Source organism: Oncorhynchus kisutch, unplaced genomic scaffold (assembly GCF_002021735.2).
Source record: "Oncorhynchus kisutch isolate 150728-3 unplaced genomic scaffold, Okis_V2 Okis07a-Okis12b_hom, whole genome shotgun sequence".
NCBI lineage: Eukaryota > Metazoa > Chordata > Actinopteri > Salmoniformes > Salmonidae > Oncorhynchus > Oncorhynchus kisutch.
The window spans coordinates 8,006,176-8,011,331 of record NW_022261984.1 but is presented as its reverse complement, the minus strand read 5'-3'; the positions used below and the strand labels follow the sequence as shown (position 1 = coordinate 8,011,331).

General features: G+C 51.0%; 1 pseudogene; it reads left to right on the top strand.

The window, feature by feature from the left end:
• The first annotated feature begins 1,183 nt into the window (after nt 1-1,183).
• Nucleotides 1,184-5,156, top strand: part of LOC109887969 (protocadherin-10-like) — a 44,798-nt pseudogene continuing 40,825 nt past the window's right edge.

Sequence of the window (5,156 nt, the reverse complement as noted above, 5' to 3'; positions counted from 1 at the left end):
GAAGTAAAACACTCATTCCATCTTTCCCTACAGGGTTGTTGTTGTGCCTGGGCATAGTCTCTAGTCATTACCTTCGTGTTCATTCATCAAACTGAACCGAAGAAGACAATAACACAACACATTACGATGATGAATAGGCGATTTCTACAATATTCACTTTAAAATTCGCTGGCTGCGCTTTTAACTTTAAAGCCATCATGTACCGGGAGCCTATGCTTCTTAAACGATGCTTTGTGCCAAGACGTTACCCGTCGACGGATTTGCAAATTCACATTCCACCCGTTGCCCACTAGTTGACTATTTCATTCACGGGATATGTGAAATATTTTATTTCTCTCCGGGTGTGTCGGTTGACTGGGGCTTCATGCTCGTGTTTGCACGGGGCTGGGGCAGTGGCTCGAGCGCCACCACCGCTTGATGGCTCGTGTTGTTAGTAAAGAGAAGGGTCCGGGCAGGTCCGTGGGACGGTGCGCGCTGGCTGGCATTCCCGTGCCCCAATCAGGAGTAACCTCGTCGGGTGTCTGCGGACACTATTGGCTGGTGGGAAAAGATGCTGTGCGCAAAACCAACCCCGCTCCCCCTCACTCGCTTTACAGGAGTGGAGCAGAGAGGATCATCCGCTTTCCTTGCTGCTCAGCCGCACTGATTATAGAGCGAGAGAGAAAAAGCGAGAGAGAAAGTACAATTTGTCGTTTATTTACATGTTGGCAAACCGGGTTCAAATTTAGGATTTTAGGCGAATGGTGCTTTCTGGAGTTATGCATTCGTGAAGGAATGTTTTTAAATTTTTATGGCACTTAGTTGGGACTTGATACGTGTGAGGATTCCATCTGTGGGTGAGGATTGTATTATGGTCTACACGTCTTGCCTCCCTCTGCCTGCTGAGATGTTGGCGCTTCGGCCAAAATTCACAAACCTGGACTGAATATATAATTTTTTTGCTGAAAGAAGAGAGGATCAAATGGCCGTGATTCTCACGACTCAAATACAGGAATGCTTTCCGGTTGACACGACGACGCAAAGAGGGAAAGAAGGAATAGCTGATTTGGGTTTGGGTAGCAGCCGTCGTTTTATTTCATTATTGCAGCTTTTGATTCTGCCTTATTCCTGCGAACCGAAGCTGGGATGGGAAATGCTTAGTTCGAGTAAGAAATCGGAGTAATACCACGACATATATCCAAGTGCACTTGAGAGAGGAAGAGTGAGAGGAGTGGAAATGATTTTGTTATTCCCGCTCCTTCTCTCGGTCTTGCTGGATGGAGCGGGTGTGCCAGCTGCGCTTCTCTCTTCCGGAGGAGCAGGAACACGGGACCGTCATTGGGAATATCGCGGAGGATTGGGGTTGGACATCACCAAACTTTCCGCCCGCCGCTTCCAGACTGTGCCCAGCTCGCGGAACCCTTACTTGGATGTGAACCTGGAGAACGGGAATCTTTATGTTAAGGAGAAAATAGACCGGGAGGAGATATGCAGGCAGACAGTACCGTGCAACCTGCACCTCGAGGTGTTTCTGGAGAACCCGCTCGAGCTTTCCGCGTGGAGATCGAGGTGATGGATATCAACGACAATCCTCCCACTTTCCCTGAGACAGACATCACTGTGGAGATAACGGAAAGTGCCACCCCAGGTACCCGGTTCCCGGTGGAGAATGCTTTCGACCCAGACGTCGGGACTAACGCGCTCAGCACATACGCCATAACGAACAATAACTATTTTTACCTGGATGTTCAGACACAGAGCGACGGGAACAAGTTTGCGGAGTTAGTGCTGGAAAAACCGTTAGACCGGGAGCAGCAGGCGGTGCATCGGTACGTGCTCACGGCAGTAGAGACGGAGGCGTGCCACAACGGACGGGCACGCGCTCCTGGTCGTTAAAGTCCTGGATTCCAACGATAACGCACCCGTCTTCGACCAGTCGGTGTACACTGTGAGCCTACGGGAGAATTCACCAGTGGGCACTCTGGTTATTCAGCTGAACGCCACTGGATATAGATGAAGGGCAGAACGGAGAGATAGTGTATCATTCAGTAACCACAACCCGGCGCGGGTAAAAGGATCTTTTTAAAATCGATGCCAGGACGGGGAGAATAGAGGTGGCTGGGGAAGTGGACTATGAGGAAGAGTAGTACACACCAAAATATATGGTCCAGGCTAAAGACCTGGGAGCAAACGCCGTGCCCGCGCACTGCAAAGTCATGGTCAAACTGGTCGACGTTAACGACAACACACCGGAGATCAGTTTCAGCACGGTGACCGAGTCTGTGAGCGAGCAGGACGCCCCGGGCACCGTCATAGCCCTCTTCAGCGTCACCCGACCGGGACTCGGGCGACAACGGGCTGGTAAGGCTGCGAGATTTTGGGTGACGTTCCTTTCCAAACTCAAATCTTCATTTAAAAACTACTACACCATAGTAACGGATGGAATATTAGACAGAGAAAAACGCAGACTCGTACACAATCACCGTTGTAGCCAAAGACCAGGGGCTCCCCTCCCTCGCCACGAGCAAATCCATCAAGGTACATGTTTCCGACGAGAACGATAATGCACCCCCGCTTCACGCAGCCAGTTTACGATGTGTATGTGACGGAGAATAATGTACCAGGTGCTTTTATTCACGCGGTAAGCGCCGTGGACCCTGACGTTGGGTCCGAACGCCCTCATTACCTACTCCATATTGGAGTGTGACATCCAGGGCATGTCCGTCGACACCTATGTGTCAATCAACCAGGACACTGGTTACCTTTATTGCATTGCGTTCATTCGACTATGAACAGTTGAAAGAGTTTAGCTTTATGGTGCAGGCCAAAGACTCCGGGATGCCCAGAGCTCTCCTCCAACAGCACCGTTATGTCATTATTGTGGACCAGAATGACAACGCGCCGTCGGTGATAGCCCCTATCGGTAAGAAACGGCACCGCCAAAGAACACCTGCCGCGCACCGCCGAGCCGGGCTAACCTGGTCACGCGTATTGTCGCCCATGGACGCAGATGATGGGCGAGAACGCACGGCTCTCCTACAGCATTCTGCGTGGCAACGAGATGGGCATGTTCCGCATGGACTGGCGGACGGGGGAGCTGCGCACAGCAACGCCGCGTCTTCACCAAGCGCGACCCACAGGGCTCCTACGACATGCTGATTGAGGTGAGGGACACACGGCCAGCCGCCACTCTCCTCCTCGGCTAGCGTGAGTGTGGATCCTGGTGGATAGTGTGATAGATGGACGGAGTGGAGACCGAGGAGGATCTTCCTCCAAGTCCAAAGAGACCTCTCTGGATCTCACCCTCATCCTCATCATCGCCTTGGGTGCCGTCTCCTTCATCTTCCTCCTGGCTATGATCGTGCTGGCTGTGCGCTGCCAGAAAGACAAGAAGCTGGACCTGTACACGTGCCTCATGGCGGGGGAGTGTTGCCTGTGCTGCAAGCCCGTGTTGCTCGCGCCAGGCGCACGGCAGGAAACAGAAAAAACTCAGCAAGTCAGACATCATGCTGGTCCAGAGTACCAACGTCACCACCGGTGTGGGCGCTGTGGGCCAGGTGCCTGTGGAGGAGTCTGGTGTCAGCGGCGTCGGGATGGGAGGTGGGTTTGGTTCCCATCATCAGAACCAGAACTCCTACTGCTACCAGGTGTGTCTGACACCGGAGAGCGCTAAAACGGACCTGATGTTCCTGAAACCATGCAGCCCCTCGCGCAGCACCGACACGGACCACACCAACCCCTGCGGGCCATAGTTGCCGGGTACAGCGACCAGCAACCGGACATCTTATCGAACGGGAGCATCCTCTCCAATGAGGTAAGGCTTGGTTTCTATTAGCATTGGTGTGTGTGTGAGTGTCTGTAATTGAAATACACGCTGTGCATTAGACTATTGGGACAAAGAAAGATTGTTTGGGTATCTCTGTGTTTTTCTCCTTTTATCTTTAATACCTGGGTCATGTGAACATTTATTTAGGAGAAACAAAGTGCATAACTTTGTTTGGTTTTCACATAATGAATATTATTTAATTAAAGTGTGTGTTGAGCCAGAGAATATTGATTTGATTGAATGTATTAAAGAACAACACAGCCAGGTGTGTTTTGGATTCCAGAGGACTTGAACTACGCTGTGATCCTCCATGCCATTTATGAAAGGACAATCAATACACCTTTCAGCGCGCCCCTGGCATCAGTCTATAATGCTTTAATGAGGCGGATTATAAAATAACACGTCATATCATAAAGATGTTGTATTATTGGTCTACAGTGTTGAGGTCACTTGTCGAGGTTCCCAACCCCAATACATATTTAACTAACTAATCTGGTGATAGGATAGATGGTACATCTGTTTGCAGATGTATTAGAGCACAGCCTACCAATAGAATCTGAAGGCACAGGTGCCTCTTTCGATGTAGTCATTTTCTAGCTGCATGAAAACACACCAAGACATGTCTCCTCCTACTCAGAATTGATGACATTTATATTGAGTTTGGGCCAGGAGTGCCTCTCAGAGCAAATGAAGCCTACATGATGTCCCTCCTGTGTGCTCCAAGGGGCTGGGGTGAGCTGCAGAGAGGTCCTTGTGGTTATTATGTCGACTGTGGCTGGAGAGAGTACCAGCCAGTGAAACCAGTCAGCCAGTCAGTGAACCAGCCAGCCAGCAAGTAAATCAGTCAGTCAGCCAGTGAACCAGTCAGTCAGCCAGTGAAGCAGTCAGTCAGCCAGTGAACCAGCCAGTCAGCAAGTAAATCAGTCAGTCAGCCAGTGAAGCAGTCAGTCAGCCAGTGACCAGTCAGTCAGTCATTGAACCAGTCAGCCAGCCAGTGAACCAGTCAGTCAGTCATTGAACCAGTCAGCCAGCCAGTCAGTGAAACAGTCAGCCAGTCAGTGAAACAGTCAGCCAGTGAACAGTCAGCCAGTGAACCAGTCAGTCCACCCAGTGAACCAGTCAGTCAGCCAGTGAACCTGTCCAGCCAGTGAACCAGCCAGTCAGCCAGTGAACCGGTCAGTCAGCAAGTGAACCTGTCAGCCAGTGAACCAGCCAGTCAGCCAGTGAACCAGTCAGTCAGCCAGTGAAACAGTCAGCCAGCAAAACAGTCAGCCAGTGAACCAGTCAGTCACACAGTGAACCAGTCAGTCAGCCAGTGAACCAGTCAGCCAGTGAAACCCGTCAGTCAGTC